Source organism: Protopterus annectens, chromosome 7.part0 (genome assembly GCF_019279795.1).
Source record: "Protopterus annectens isolate FY-2018-M chromosome 7.part0, PAN1.0, whole genome shotgun sequence".
Classification (NCBI taxonomy): domain Eukaryota; kingdom Metazoa; phylum Chordata; order Ceratodontiformes; family Protopteridae; genus Protopterus; species Protopterus annectens.
The window spans coordinates 1,093,668,973-1,093,686,233 of NC_056739.1; positions in this window are offsets into that span (position 1 = coordinate 1,093,668,973).

The following is a 17,261-nucleotide window of genomic DNA, read 5'->3' on the forward strand; positions in this document are numbered from 1 at the left end:
GGACAAAACCTAAAATGGATGGGGAGACAAATAGGAACATAAATAGTACTCTTACAAACTTAGAAAGTTGATAGAATAATAAGCTTTGCATTAGCCTGAATTTTCTGAAGGATGTGGAGTCTTAAACCCAAATGTTTGTCATTATTTAATGACTTTCAATCCTCAGCTATTTGCCAGAAAGGAACAGATGTTAGGAAGAACACACCAAAAATCTGGACATTCTGCGAAAGCCTGTATAGTTGAGAGGTTAGGTATGTGGGGCAGGTTGAATCCACATACTTCCAACTTCGTATTTAATTCCTTGGTTGCATAACAGTGGGGAAAGTAGCTGTAAGGCTCGTCCCTCACACAGGAGTCCCTGCAACCATGGAAAGCATAGGCCAGTTGGATGCAGGTAAATCGGACATTAAGTTCAGTCTTGTGGGGATATAAAAAATCCCCTTGTACAGCCAGAGATTATGTATGCATTTAGGTCTTTGTGTTTCAGGCTGGAATTATGTTTATTAAATTAAGCACATGACAAAAATCAGTATTTTTCAGTTTCTTTTTTTTTTTTAAACCACATCCAAACAAACTGAAAAATACAAATTGTGTTTTGTGTCAACTGTAATGGCTGAACTATTCAAACTCTTAATACACATTTATAACTAAATACACTTTCAAGGCATGCAACAAAGTAAGTAAAATATACATTTATCAGTTTGAGTTGTCTTTATTGTACTTATTTCTTTGGGACTAAAACCAGTCTTGGCCAAAGTACTGGATGCTTGTTTCTCATTTGGTTTATAGTACTGATGTCGATGGACCATTTTCAGGCTTGGTATGGAAAAATATAAAAGCTAAAATGCAAAGCACACTAAGGCAGGGCTTGAAACAAGCTTTAATGCTCGAAATGTTATTAAGCAAACAGCAGTCTAAAAAATACAAAGTGGTGGGAATAGATATATTGCTAAACAGTAGTACAAATACACTGATAAAATAATTTGTTTAGTTTCACAGGCACATAAGTAATACTATTGATGTTATGCCTTGGGTGTATTAAGCACTCCGAGTATATGTCAGAGGATGAACTATTAGATTCTAACTACTGGCGTGAATGGCTTAGTGTGTTGTAATTCAAGTAGTGGTACCTTTACTATAACGTTTCATTTTGTTGGTTCATGAGGTGGGCTAGTCAGTGTTTAGGAATAGATATCCATATTTTGGAGGCCATGACCCAGAGAGTGTTCTATTTTTTTAATTTGATGACTTAGTATGGAGATTGAAAGTGATCTCTGGTTATACTAGGGTTGGCTTTTCAAAGAATCCATACTGGTAAGTTTAAATATCATGGACAATAGAAGGAAGCTATTTCTTTAGAGTGGTGAGAAGCCGTTTGGCCTTGGGGTAGGGTGTTGCAGTATTCTGTCTTTGAAAGAGCGTTACAAATATGTAAATATTGGAGGTGGATTGTATTGTTGATTAGTGGGAGTTCTTATTCTAGCTGTGGTAAAAGGATATCCTTGCTTCTAGGGATCCAGCATTGTGGAGGTATTTTTTTTCTAGACCAAGAAAAGTTTATTGACTTTAGCTTTCGTGATTTGAATGTGTTGCTTGAAATTTAGTGTGAGCTTTAACCAGATTTAGATATCTCTCTAGTTTTCGATGGATTCATCGGATTGGTTATTACTAGGTAATGATACACTTGGAACATATTCCAAGTCTTTGAATTGTACCATATAACATAGTATTGGTTATCTTGGAGTTTATTACAAGTCTATGTTTGAGTGCCTGGGACTGAAGTTAGGTCATTTTGAAGGGGATAGCAGGTAATGGTCATGTACAGATCAGGACCCTCTAGCCTCCATTATCTTCATTGTGCATTATAATTAGTAAAATAGGTTCATAGGTAGTTACTAGGCTGTCTGCCCGAGGGCATTTATAAGCCTAGCCAGAGTATGTCAGCTTTTGTCACCCCATTGATTAATTAACTGAGCCTCTGTCGAGGAGAGCCAATGAAGTGATCCCAGGGGTGTATTTTCTGTTGCCCATCCACTCGTCAAGGTTTCTCTTGAGTGTTAGTGAGGGGCTTTGTCTAATGTAGTTAGGAATTTTGTTCCAAAGCATGGGGAGTCTCTGACAGGAATCTATCCCTCCAGCATGTTCTATTTATTGTTGTGGCGAGGTTTAGTTCACTAGAGCGAGTGGCTCGCAGTGACTTGGATTTCTTTAGGTGGAGCATGTCCATCAATTCTGAGTTGGACATGGCTTTGTAAGTCAGGCAGAGATCACCTATGAGTAAGTGATATGCCACTGAGTACAGCCGGAGTTTTTCTAATCGGGCTGCATAGGACATATGTTTGAGGCTAGTAATCCTCTTGGTGAGGTACTTTTGCAGTATTTTCAGCTGTTGGAAGTGTCTTGTGAGGTACATCCCAAATGGGGCATTGTACTCTATGATGGGTCTGATGAATGACTAGTAGAGGGGCACTATAACCTCTCTATTTCTAGATGCGAACCCTTTAGTAATTAGATGGGCTGCATAGAAGTATTTTCTAAATACTTTGGCAATATGATTGTCAAAGGAGAGATTACCATCTACCTGGGTCCCAGATCTCTTATTACTTCTTCTGTATTAAGGAGGCTGCCACCTATGTGGTAATTCATGGGTGTTTTGTTTTTTCCCAAATGGGATGACTATGCATTTTTTGGCATTTAGCTTGAGACCATGACTTTGACAAATGTCCGCCTCAGTAAGGCCCTTTTGGAGAATGTCAGTGTCAGCCGAAGAGTCAATTATGGCTCCCAGTTTGCAGTCATCAGTGAACTTTGTTAGCCATAGTCCTCCTGTGTTTGCCTGTGCTTCTGAGAAGTATATGCCGAACAGTAGGGGTCCCAGGACTGAGCCTTGTGGGACACCACTTGACTGGTTTAGAGTTGGACCAGGAGCCCGCTATTCTTACCATGTGAGTTCTGTCTGTAAGCCAGTTGGGTACCCATCTCATGACGTAGGGGGTTATGTTCAGGCTGGTGAGTTTTTCTATAATTCCCGAGTGGGGAATGGTGTCAAAAGCCTTGGTGAGGTCAAGGTAGGCTGTGTGAACCACCTTCCCCTCCTCTACGGCCTTGGTGACTGTCTTGAAGAAGTCAACCGGGTTTAGTAGGCATGATCCGCCCTTAACAAAGCCGAACTGGGTCGGGTCAAGTGTTTGGAGGTTCCCAATGTCTTTGTTAATGAGTTCCATGATGATGCGCTCCATAGCCTTGCAGACCAGGCTAGTCAGGCTTATGGGGCGATAGTTACCAGGGTCAGTTGTGGCCCCTCCTTTGTGGAGTGGAATAACCGTTGCTGTGTGCCATTCTATCGGCACGTAGCCTGTGGAGAGGCTAAGGTTGAACAATGTGTTAAGGTGGGGGGGTTAGTTCGTTCAGTAGTTCATGCAAGACGCTGCCAGGGACACCATCTGGCCCCATTGATGCTGTGCTTTTGGCTTTTGAAAGGGCTGTTTTCACCTGTGTGTCTGTGATTTCTGGGACACTACACTTTTCCGGTATTGTTGTGGGCCCTTTTGGGGGTGAAGTTTGCACTGAATCTATCTGCCAGGATGTTGGCAATATCTGTAAGTTCAGTATATATTGTGCTATTTTGCACTAGCTCAGAGCATATCTGCGAGTTGCCACTTAGATTCTTGACATAGCTAAAGAAGGCTTTGTGGTTATCTTTCGAATCCTTGGCTATTTTTCTTTCGAAGTTAGCCTTGGATGATTTTATGAGGGACCTTAGTTTCTTACTGGTACAGATCAGGGATGTCGTTCCTTCTTGGGATTTGCTTTTTTTCTGAACTAGTTTCCTACTTCTATTGTATAGCCTGTTTATGGCAGGGGTCCACCAGACTGGTTTCCTACACTTAGGGGAGTGACTCTTGGTTTTGCTAGGGATGGTATGATCCATGCATCCTTGTAGGTGCTCATAGAGTGCATTTGTAAAGGTTTCTGCATCTTTGGTTCATAGGTAGGTATTAGGCTATCTGCCCGAAGGCATTTATAAGCCTAGCCAGAATGTGTTGGCTTTCACCGCCCCCATAGATTAGTTCCCTGTGCATCTGTCCAGCAGAGCCACTGAAGTGATCCTCTGGGTAAACTTTCTGTTTCCCATCCACTCGTCAAGGTTTCTCTTGGAGTGGTAGCAAGGAGTTCTGCCTAATGTAGATTGGAATCTTGTTCCAAAGCATGGGAAGTCCCTGGGACAGGAATCTATCCCTCCAGCATGTCCTATTTATTGTTGTGGTGAGGTTTAGATCCATAGAGCGTGTGGCTCGAAGGGATATGGTTTTCTTTAGGTGGAGCATGTTCATCAATTCTGGGTTGGACATGGCCTTGTATGTCAGGCAGAGATCACATCTGAGCAGGCGGTATGCAGCCGAGTACAACTGCATAAGACATCTGTTTGAGGCCAGTGATCCTCTTGGTGCGGTACTTCTGTGGTCTTTCCAGCTGTTGCAGGTGTCTTGTAAGGTACATCCCAAATGGGGAGTTGTATTCTGTGATGGGTCTGATGAGTAGAGGGGCACAGTGACCTCTTTTGTTCTGGATGCAAACCCTTTTGTGATTAGGTGGGCCACATAGAAGGATTTTCTAACCACTTTGGCAATGTGATTATCAAAGGAGAGATTGCTATCTACTTGCGTCCCCAGATCTCTTATTACGTTTTCCGTATTTAGGGGACTACCACCTATGTGGTAGTTTGTGGGTACTTTATTTCCAAAGGGTATAACTATGCACTTTTTGGCATTTAGCTTGAGGCCATGATTTTGACACCAGGTATCCGTCTCAGTGAGACCCTTTTGGAGGATGTTTGTGTCAGCCGGTGAGTCAGTTATAGCCCCTAGTTTGCAGTCGTCTGCAAACTTGGTCAGCCATAGTCCTCTTGTGCTTGTCTGTACCTCTGAGAAGTATATGCCGAACAGGAGGGGTCCTAGGACTGAGCCCTGGGGAATGCCACTTGTAATCGGTTTAGAGTCAGACCTAGCTCCCGCAACTCTCACCATGTGGGTTCTGTCCGTGAGCCAACTGGCAACCCATCTTGTGACGTAGGGGTTTATGTTCAGGCTGGTGAGCTTGTCTATAATACCAAAATGGGGAATGGTGTTGAAGTCCTGCGCGAGGTCTAAGTAGGCTGTGTGTACCACCTTTCCCTCGTCTATTGCCCTGGTAACTGTCTCAAAGAAGTCCACCAGGTTTAGGAGGCATGATCTGCCATTAAAGCCGAACTGGGTAGGGTCCAGTGTTTGGAGGTTCCCACTGTTTCTGTTAATGAGTTCCATGATGATGCTCTCCATAGCCTTGCAGACCAAGCTAGTCAGGCTTATAGGCGATAGTTCCCAGGGTCTGTTGTGGTTCCACCTTTGTGGAGAGGAAGAACCATTGCTGTGCACCACTCTATGGGTACGTAGCCTGTGAAGAGGCTGAGTTTGAACAGTATGTTTAGGTGAGGGGTTAGTTTGTCTTTGAGCTTGTGTAGGACGCAGCCTGGGACACCGTCCGGTCCCATTGATGCTGTGTTTTTGGCTTTGGAGAGGGCTATTATAACCTGATTGTCTGATTTCATGGGCTGTACATTCTTCTGGTATGGTTATGGGCCCTTGTGGGGGTGAGAGGGGGGTGAAGTTTGCACTGAACCTGTCTGCCAGGACCTTGGCAATATCGGTTGGTTCAGTGTATTTTGTACCATTCTGCACTAACTCCGAGCAGATCTGAGCGTTGCCACTTAGATTCTTGACATAGCTAAAGAATGCCTTGTGGTTATCTTTGGAATCCTTGGCAAGTTTTTTTCAAAGCTCGCCTTAAACGATTTTATGAGGGATCGTAGTTTCTTGCTGATACTGATCAGGAATGTCTTCCCTTCTTGGGATTTTACTCTCTTCTGTACTAGTTTCCTCCTATTGTATAGCTTGTTTATGGCAGGGGTCCACCACACTGGTTTCCTTTTCTTAGAGGAGTGAGTCTTGGTTTTGCTTGGAATAGCACGATCCATGCATTCTTGCGAGTGCCCGTATAATGCATTAATAAAGGATTTTGCAGCTTGGACAGCATTATCCTTTAGCATGGGGGCTTTGAAACTTTCCACCTCCGTCTTAAGTAATGTGAGGTTTTCACGGTGGTTTCCTTGTCTGGGGGTGGGGTGGAATGTGGCTATCCAAAGTGATTTATTTATGGTCAGATCTAACCAGCGAGGGGTTGACTTCCAGTGTGGATCACTGGTCTCCCATGTTGGTGATGACCAGATCCAATATGTTGTCACCTCTGATGGGAGTGTTGACCAGTTGTTCCAGGGTGTTTGAGTTTATAAATTCTAGGAAATGTTGGGCAAGGGAGTTAGTACTCGAGTAGTTCTCCCAGTTAATGTTTGGGTAGTTGAAATCACCCAATATTAGGGTGTTTGGTAGGACCTTTATGTTGGATCTGTAGCAAGCTACAATTTGAATTGCAGTTTTGCCTGTTAGTTGCACGTGGATAATCTGAAGCATCGTGCTGTGCATCTAACCTGGAGGTGTGGGTATCCTTGATGAATATGGATACTCCCCCGCCTTTTGTTTTTTGGTCCGGGTTCTGTGGCCGTAGTGCTTGGGTTCTCTTTGAGCCTTAAACCAGGTTTTAGTTACTGCACAGATGTCGACGTTCTCCATACTGAGGAGTGCTTAGAGTGCGTGCATTTTGAGATTTAAACTCCTGGCGTGGATTAGCATAACCCTCATTTTTTTATTTGTGCTGTTTACGGAGGTGGGTTTGACTTTTGAGCCTTGCCTAAAAAAGGTACAGTGGGGGCAGCAAGAGCCTTGGCCAGTATTAGAAAGCCTAGGGGTGACAGGTGCAAGCCGTCTCTTGCGAAGCAACGAGGCTTGTCGAGTATGTCGTCCCAGGCTGACTAAGACACTGGATCCCCTTTGAATGACACCAGAAGCTTAGCCAATTGTTGAAATTGATAATTTTTTTTCTTTATACTGCGGTATCATTCTTGGTGAGGGCAGGATGCTACTCAGGGTCATACCCGCCTGGGCTACATGATCAGAGAGCTCTTCCATGTTTCTTTTCATGTAGTCCAGGAAGGTATGTCTCGGGTCATGCACACCAACATGAACAATGACCAGAGTCCTATTTATACTTGTTCTGGAGTGACCTGATTGCTTGTGTTATGTGGTGGATTCTGGCTCCTGACAGGCAGCTAACAGTAACCTTCTCCTTGTCCAGCCTAGTGAGTGGGACGTCAGTGTGCCTGACTATAGAGTCGTCTATTACTAGTGTGCTAGGTATGTTATTTCGCCTTAAGGGCTGTGATTGTGCGGCACACTGATTTTGTGTTTTATTTGTTGTCTGGTTTGTGACGGGAGGTGCAGGTTTTTTGGGTGTCTGCTTTGGAGGTCTCTGATGGTTTTGCGGGTTTTTATTTAGAGCCTCCAAGTATGATTTCATGTATTTGTGTATTTTTTTGCCAGTGCTGGTTTAGTATGTCTCTGTGAGGCTGGAGGTGTGGTGCAGGTGTTAACCCTCTCCTCATGACTGCCTGTTCTAGTCTGGGATGGAGAGAGCTTAGCCTCCAATTTAGCTATATAATTGCATCTCTCGCATATGTTAATGTTTTGTGGTAGGAGGAGAGGGTTGTCTGTGTACATGAGGCAGTTGTAACATTGCCTCAGGATACCCAGGTTCACCAGCTGGACTGGAGAGTATACCTGAAATTGCCCTTTGGTCATGCCTGAATAGTAGGGTGAGCTGCTTAGTCGCTTGGTTGGTGAGGGGTGAATAATGAGCCCTGCGCTGCTGGGCAATCAAGTGTCAGGTTATATTAGTGCTTGCTATTAGGTCTGAGCAAGTATTGGACTGTAGGATGATTTTTAAGTGCTTAGGCTGAGAGTTAGACTACTTTCAAGGGGAAAACTGAATAGGAGACTTGGTGGAGCTTCGAATAATTTAGCCCTAGCTAACTGGCGCTGCCTGGATGTGCAAAACCGTACAAATGTGTTTTTTACAGCATGGAAATGAAAGAGATGGAAATTAGCCCAAAATGGCCTATAAACTACTAACGTCTGGGCTGGAACCACTCCTCCAGGGACAGATGGCTGCTCAAAGCTCCCTCTCTCAGGTGAACAGAGAAACCTCTTCCTAACCAAGTAAGGTATGGGCAACTCAGAAACTTGTAACACAGCCTGAATTCAGCACTAGCCTGAAAACTGGACTATACTGGCTTAGAAAGGTGGGAAACAAGGACAATTTTTTTTTTTTGAAAAGATAAGGCAAAAACAGTAAAAAATACACTTAAAACAGCTTTAGATTACTGCAAGCAATCAGAAAAGGCTTTTAAACAAATTACCAAATTAACCAGTAAAAAAACTCAAAACTGAGCCCTATTCCTGTAGTCTTCAATCAGACAAGTTCTAACTGCACACTCTTGCCACTGGAATGCAGGGGAACCTTGTCCAAAAAAGAAGCCCTGGATTAGTGCTCAAGTTATACAAACAAAGCTAGATTCAGGAGGCCTGAGTCTAGTTTATGCGACAGCAAATAAGGCACACCAGTTTCAGTAAGAAACAGTTCAAATATGCAGGCACTATAAGCCTCTAACCAGAAATTCCCAGCTCCGAAGGGCAGAGTCCAGCCTCTCCTCCCACAAGAGTGCAGACCACAAACCTTCTTAATGTAAAATGACTGGCCTGAAGCCCAAGTACTTAAACCAGAGCTAATACACTTTTAGAATAACAGACACTGAGCCTTCAATCAGCAGTTCCCAACTTAGAAGGATGTAAGCTACCTCTCCTGCCACAGCAGTGCAGACCACAAACCTTCTTATTGTAAAACAACTGGTCTGAAGCTCAAGTGCTTAAACCAAAAGACTTAGAATGATAGTTACACCAAGCAGTAATAAATACAATTGAGTACTTTTAAGATGACGCAAAAGCAAAATAAAGTAGGAAGAAACAAATACAGTAAAACCAGATGAATAAATTGCAATTCATTTGTGAGCAAATGAGATGGGCCCAGGAGGAGTATCCAAATGCAAATTTACAAGAGGGGCAGGCATTTTCAAAGCCACCAAGATTAACACCAAAACAAAATCAGGGAGAGTGGGTGGGGAACTAACTGAAAAAAACAGAGCCACAACTTCCAGATAGTATTCAATGCAACACAAATAAATCAATTTAAATGCTGTATTTGAAAAAAGTGCAGATAAAGATTTACTTTCACTTGTATGTCCAGTTGATTGCAGGTAGGTCTTAGCTGGCCAAAGCTCAGAGTTTAAGCAGAAAATAATCCAAAATGTACCACTTATATAAGGCAGAAACCAAATATCACTGAAGTGAAACTACCCCCACTTAGTGGCTATGCAGGAATTCTAACAAGCATGTACAGCGGTAGCGTTGTTGCCTCACAGTAATAGGTTCTTCTGTTCGATTCTCAGCTGGAGTGCCTTCTGTGTGGCGTCTGCATGTCTTCCCCACGGTCGAGTGGCCTTCGGAAGACATGCGTGAATGGGCGTGCCTTCGCTGAAGTTTGGGCGTCGAGCTGGCAACTCGGCACCATAAAAATTGACTGCCAATCATTAGCAGACCGGAGTTCTGCTGTGGCGACCCCTAACTGGGAAAAGACACCAACAACAACTAACTGAAAAAACAGCCACAACTTCCATCTTAAATAGTATTCAATGCAATGCAAATAAATCAATTTAAATGCTGTATTTGAAAAAAGTGCAGATAAAGATTTACTTTCACTTGTATGTCCAGTTGATTGCAGGTAGGTCTTAGCTGGCCAAAGCTCAGAGTTTAAGCTTTACACACATTGAAGAGGAGTTTGTTTAATGTATAGGAGAAAATAATTGAACTTTGCTTTATAAATGGGGGTTGTTAAAGGGGAAGAAATCTTAGGCGTACAGTGAAGGCACCATCTTTGGGGAAAGTTGCTAAACCATTGTATAACCTGTGGGATGAAGCCTGCTTCTAACAGAGAAGTCAGTAGTAGGAATTTGTCCCTTGTCTGAGGCCTTTGAAACATCTAGGAAGATTGTTTGTTTCTGTGAGGTTCTGTTTTTTCCATGTTTTGAAGGATGTCATCTGTGAATGTATAAGTTGGTCATTGTCCTACAGCCTGACCGGAATCCATGCTGATGGAGCACAAGATTATGTGTGTTTGAAGGTATTTGATGAACTGATTGCAGGCAAGTTTTTCTCCTGTTCTACTCAAAGTAGGAAGAATTGAAATGGGTCTGAAATCTGAAGTACAAGCTGGGTTACATTTCTTTATTTTGTTTTTGTTGACTGAGAAAGTCTGACTGTGGGAAAGCCCATTTTCATTGGAAGCCCAAGGAGAAAAGTTCCACGGAATCAATATTTTTACATAAAACTAAACCATAAAATAAAAAAACTGTCTCACAAAATATTAATATTTACAAAAATTGTAGCTTATTAACATATTATTTTTCTACATGATAGCCTCTGCAAACAACCACCTAGGCCCAGAAGACGAGCCTGAATATGGACAATGCTCTTATTTTTCTACATGATAGCCTCTGCAAACAACCACCTAGGCCCAGAAGACGAGCCTGAATATGGACAATGCTCTAGCTGTTACCCAACACTACTTAGGCAAAAAACACTACAGAAATGTTAATCAGCAGAAAAACAGCAGCGAAACTTTAAATGAACGTTTTAAACAGATAAATGAGCAAGGGGACTAGAGAATGCTTTTTTGCAGTTAAAACATTTTTTAAAGTCTCCTTTATCTGTTTAAAACTTTCATTTAAAGGTTCACTGCTGTTTTTCTGCTGTGAGTAACATTTCTGTAGTGTTTTCTGCCTAAGTAGTGTTAGGTAGTAGCTGGAGCATTGTCCATATTCAGGCTTGTCTTCTGCGCCTAGGTGGTTGTTTGCAGAGGCTGTGTGTCTGAGCATATGTTCTAGGCCTTCTTACTTTAGCAGAAACCATTTTCTATTTCAGTGAGAGTGTAATGTTTATGGTCATTGGCTGATTGGGGTTACCTGGATGAAGGCTTGGAGTAAGCACCTCATTGGTTCTTTTCAGCTTTTTTAAAGTTGTTTCAGCTTTCTTTTACTTAAGAGATTACCTTGTGAGTGTTTCTGCCATTTTACACAGAGCTAATTGGAGAAAGGACACTGAGCAAAATTCTGATCTGTGATGATATAACTAAGTATCCTGTTTTTTTGCTTATTTTTACCAGTTATTGCTTATAGATATTTATAGCACTTTTGCTGCCTGCTGCATACTTTTTACTGTATTTTACAGCTATAAACTAATCTGCACGGTTGTACTAAAATTTTCTGCCTCACAAGGCCTGATAAATAAGGTTTTTACTGTAACACTGTTTAAATCTTTTACAAACAGTGTTACAGTAAAAACCTTATTTATCAGGCCTTGTGAGGCAGAAAATTTTAGTACAACTGTGCAGATTAGTTTATAGCTGTAAAATACAGTAAAAAGTATGCAGAAGGCAGTAAATTGCCTTAAATATCTATAAGCAATAACTGGTAAAAATAAATGTTTTCTACTGCGGTGGTGGTGCTGCGGTAGCGTTGTCGCCTCACAGTAAGACGTCCTGTTCGATTCTCAGCTAGAGCGTCTTCTGTGTGGAGACATGCGTGAATGGGCATGCCTTCGTTGAAGGTTGTGTGTCAGAGCTGGCAACTCAGCACATAAAAATCTACTGCCAATCATTAGCGGACCAGAGTTCTGCTGTGGTGACCCCTAATCGGGAAACGCCGAAAGACACACCACAACAACTGTTTCTAAATCTTTTGTAGCTAGGTTTTGTTCTTATTTCCTGCCAAGGAGTGTATCATATAACTGGTTTATTTGCAGTTAAAAGCATGTTCTAGGGGCTCCTTTTATATGCTTAAAACTTTCATTTAAATGTTCCCTGCTGTGATAAACATTTCTATAGTGTTGGGTAGTAGCTGCAGCATTGCCCATATTCAGGCTTGTCTTCTGGGCCTAGTTGGTTGTTTGCAGAGGCTGTGTGTTTGAGTACATATTCCAGGCCATCTGAATTTAGCAGAAACCACTTTGCATTTCAGTGAGTGTGTAATGCTTATGGTCTTTGGCTGATTGGGGTTACCTGGACTATGGCTTGGAGTAAGCGCCTCTTTGGTTCTTTTGAGCTTTTTTAAAGTTGTTTCAACTTTCTGTTACTTAACAGGTTGGCTTGAGTGTTTCTGTCATTTTACACGGAGCTAATCGGAGGAAGGGCACTGAGCAAAATTCTGATCTGTGACATATAACTTTAAATATCCTATTTTTGCTTATTTTTACTAGTACTGTGTGGTGTGTGTCTTCTGTGGAAGGTTGGACTGGCTGTCAACTCGACACCGTAAAAACTCCACTGCCAATCATGAGCGGACAGGTGATCCGCTGTGGCGACCCGTAACCGGGAAAAAGACGAAAGAAGTATAGCTAACACCAAATATCCTTGCATTAAATTGTAGCATAGACGTAAGCACCGTTTCACATATTAATTCAGGCTGTGCATCTGAATTGCAGTAATATACAGATATGGTAACTGGATATGAATATTGTTTATTTACAAGTGGAAAAGCAGTGTATTCTTAAGCATTGAAAACTATCAAAAGAGAGATGGTTATAAATGAATAAACTGTCTTCGACCTATCTTGTTTTCAAAAGCAGATGACAGAATTTCAGGTATGTGCATACCTGGCCAAACATGTGAAACAAGCATGTTTTGTTGTAACATCTAAAATACCAAAATGTATCACTTGTTTTTCTTCTGAGAGAAAATTTTGGTCCTCATTTCATAAAAATACATTAATAAGTATTAGTTATGTACCAAGTATGGTATCCTAAAAATGCAAAATCACATATGTTGGCAAGCAAATAACAAAAAGCAGAGCACCCAAATGTTCACGTAAAACTGCAGGTGGTATTTAGTACTGTAATACAATCTCTGAGTTTATGTAATGCTAAAGCATATTTCTTAGAATGCCTCACAACCCTCAGTTACAGAATGTACGTTTTGTGTGATTCCAGGTGTAAATACACATACATAATTTATCCTCCTCTAATGTGCTTTACTGTAAATGTGTCTAAATGGGGATGGGGGTCATGATTCCAGTGACAAAAAAATCCTACTGGGGGGTAAAGAAGAGTTGATATGACAAGTCTAAGACATTTTATGCCATTATTGTATCATGCACATTGAGTGGAAGTTCAACACTGTGCCTTATGGAAAGAGAGTGTAATGAAAATGTCAGATTGTAGCAGTAAAGACTTTTGAGATAGTGCTGCTGGTGCCCATATTTAAGCCCTCTGTTAAGATTTCATCAAAATCTCTAGGTGGTAAGGGAGTTTTTTTTTTTTTTCCTTCTTTGTAGTTGAACACCCTAACACTACTATTCTTTCGTTATGGCTATCAGTGTACCATAATGCTGTATTTGATCTCACCACTTTAGCAGCTTCAAACTGTGGCAGTTTAGCTATGTTATGAATAAAAATATTTTTTTGTTGATGTATAAAAGATGCTCATTTCTGATTTAATGAGCACTTCATTTGTGTATTCCTGGCATTGCTGAAACAGCCGAATGAAAAGTAGAGGTTAACTAGCCTGTCTTTGGAAACCAGGTACAGTGCTAGGCTGTGGCAAGAAAAGTCTTCTGAAACGCTGAATTTGCTACCTGTATATAAGAAGAGTCCATTTCCCAGTTTTCTTAAAGCGATTCAAAATACATACACACAAAAAAAAAATCAGGCAGTTCTAATCAGAACTATGGTAAAAAACGCATTCAAGAATGCAGTCTGCTCCCAAAGTTTTCATTGCCTCACACTTTTGATGTACATGTCAGCACATGAAGTTTATCACTAATTTTAACGTTGTCTTGCCTGGTGAAATGGTTCTGTTGTAATGAAAAAAACTTCTGGCTATGGTTGTTTTTCCATCCAAATGAGAGGTTGTGTATGCTCACCTAAAAGAAACTGATTTTAATTGCCAACTTGACACTGAGCTCGGAATAACATTGCTTGTCGCTTTCGTACTCTCTGAGGCACCTGCAGCTCAGTGGGTGGGCTCTGTCTTTCAGCCAGTTTGCTACCCATCTTGCCAGATTTGGGTAGTTATTTTTTTAAAAAAAGTATTTAACTTTTGCATGATATCACCATGGTGAATGGTGTCAAAGGCCTTGGTCAGGTCTGGATACTCAAATGTATGCCACATGGCAACTGTCTGCGGACTCTTAACAGTTTCAAAGAATGTTACCAGGTGCAGTAGACCAGCTTTACCCTACACAAAGCCAAACAGTTGGGGGTCATATCTAATAATTTCTTTATCCTAATTTATTAGGTCAGTTATGTGTTCCATTGCTATACAGATGAGGCTTGTAAGGCTGACTCTGTAATTAGCTGGATTGGTTGTATGGCTGCACTTGTGGAAGAACATTATACACTAGTTGCAAAACCAGTGATTAAACTTAATAGTTAAACACACCCTTGCAGATCTACTCCTTGAACACCATTAACTAAGCAGTCCAGTATATTGTCAAGTTCCATGGCAGAAGCATCTTGATTACCACTTTCAATAAAAGATCTTTAGAGATAATTGGGGATTGCAATATTTCAGGACTTTGGTAGAGTCTCTGGGGGTTGAAGTTGGCAAGGATATTGGCAATGTCTGTGAGCTCAGACTGTGAGACATCATTATGAATAAGCAGAGCAACCTAGAATTTGTTTTTTTAATGTAGCTAAAGGATTTATGATTTTTTGGCTTAAAGCTCCATCCTAATTTTATAGGTTCCTTTTAGTGGACCTGGTTGTATTTTTCAGGGTTTTTTTTATGCTTTTTGACATTTTCCTCAGTAAGATGGATTTTAAATCTACTGTATAATTTTAATAACATTCTTTTGTTGTACAGTTTGTGGTTGTAAACCACTAGAGTGGTTTGTTTTTGAATTTTCCATGATATTTGGGTGTGATAGGAACTGTTAGCTGTATGCATTTTTCTAAATGGGTGTAGAATTCCTTAGTGAAACTTGCTGCTCTGTCAGGATCAGAGGTGGTGTGTTTGCAAGTAAATTTTGATAACTCATCATAGAATAGGTTGAGGTTGACTTATTTATAATCCTTAAATTGATTGCTTGGAGTTTGAGATTTTAAAGAGAAAAGGTCAATGTTTGTGGTCAGACTTCACTGAGAAAGAAGTTACTTTTATGAATAATGCAAGCCATATTTAGGTTCATAGGTTCATACTAGGCTATCTGCCCGAGGGCATTTACAAGCCTAGGCCATCGTTTTGTGGCTTACGCCACCCCTTTAGTATGGGGAACTATACCCATTATTTTGCTGTGCCTCTGTCGAGCAGTGACACTGAGGTAATCCCTGGGGTATATCTGCGATCTCCCATCCATTGGTCAAGATTTCTCTTGAACAAGGCCAGCGAGGTGCTCTGCCTCACATGTACCGGGATTTTGTTCCACAGCATAGGGAGTCTTTGGGTGATGAATCTATCCCTCCAGCACGCCCTATTAATAGCCGTGTCGAGGTTTAAGTCTCCGCCCTTGTGGCTCTGATGGATCTAGATTTTTGAGGTGAAGCATATTCATCAAATCTGGGTTTGACATGGCCTTGTATGTTAGGCAAAGGTCACCTCTGAGCAAGCGGTGGCGACTGAATAGAGCTGGAGTTCTTTCAGTCGGGCAGCATAGGATAGATTTTTGAGACCCTTTATCCTTTTGGTGAGGAACTTTGTGGCCTCTCCAGCTGCTGCAAGTGTCGGGTCAGATACATTCCGAATGGGGCATTGTACTCAATCATTGGTCTGATGAGTGATGAGTAAAGGGAGACTATAACCTCCCTTGATCTAGATGAGAATCCCTTCATGATAAGGTGGGCAATGTAGAAGGTCTTCCTAACTACTTTAGCTACATGGGTGTCGAATGACAGACTACTATCAACCTGGGTCCCCAGGTCCCTGATAACTTCTTCTGTGCTCAGTGGATTGCCACCTATTTGGTAGCTAGGGGTAACCTTGTTTTTCCGAAGGGTATGACTATGCATTTTTGGCATTTAACTTTAGGCCGTGGCTCTGGCACCAGTTATCCGCTTCTGTGAGACCCTTCTGAAGGATATCTGTGTCAGATGTGTTTTCTACTATGGCCCAGTTTGCAGTCATCTGCAAACTTTGTCAGCCATAACCCTCCTGTGTTTGCTTGTACTGGAAAAGTAGATGCCAAACAAGAGTGGGCCCAGGACTGAGCCCTGTGGGACACCACTTGTGACAGGCTTTGAGTCTGACATGGCGCCAGCAACTCTGACCCTATGGGTTCTGTCACTCAGCCAGTTTGCAACCCATCTTGTGATGTATGGGTTAACATTTAAGCTGATGAGTTTTTCAATGATACCTGAGTGGGGTATTGTATCGAAGGCCTTAGCCAGATCGAGGTAGGCTGTATGGACTGCCTTTCCTCATCAATGGCTTTGGTGACTGTTTCGAAAAAGTCAACCAAGTTTAAAAGGCATGATCTGCCTTTGACAAAGCCAAACTGGGTTGGATCCAAAGTCTGCAAATTCCCTATGTCTTTATTTATGAGGTCCATTATGATCCTCTCCATGGCTTTGCAGATAAGGCTTGTCAAGCTAATGGGCCGGTAATTTCCAGGGTCGGTGGAGGCACCGCCTTTGTGAAGTGGGACCACAGTTGCAGTGCGCCACTCGCTGGGTACGTATCCAGAGGTAAGACTTTGATTAAACAGCTGTCCTAGCTGTGGGTTTAATTCCTCATTGAGTTCGTGGAGCACACAGCCGGGGACACCATCAGGTAACATGGATGCTGTGTTTTTGCTTTGGAGAGAGCAGTTTTCACTTGGGCTGGAGATGTTTGGGGGCTGCAATCGCTTTGGTATAGATATCTCTCCTTTGGGGAGGGGAGAAGTTTGCACTGAACCTGTCAGCCAGTATGTTGGCAATGTCTGTAGGATCAGTAATCTTCACATCATTTTGAACTAGTTCTGAGCATATCTGGGAGTTTCCTCCTAGGTTTCTAACATAGCTAAAGAAGGCCTTATGATTGTCTTTTGAGTCTTTAGCTATTTTTCTCTAAATTTGCTTTGGATGATTTTATGAGAGCTCTTAGTTTTTTACTTATAGTGATCAAGGGTGTCTTACCTTTTAAGGATTTTGCTCTATCTTGTAGTAGCTTCCTCCTTTTGTTGTAGAGTTTGTTTATGGCTGGGGTCCACCAGACTGGACGCTTGCCTTTGGTACAAAGAGTCTTTGTTT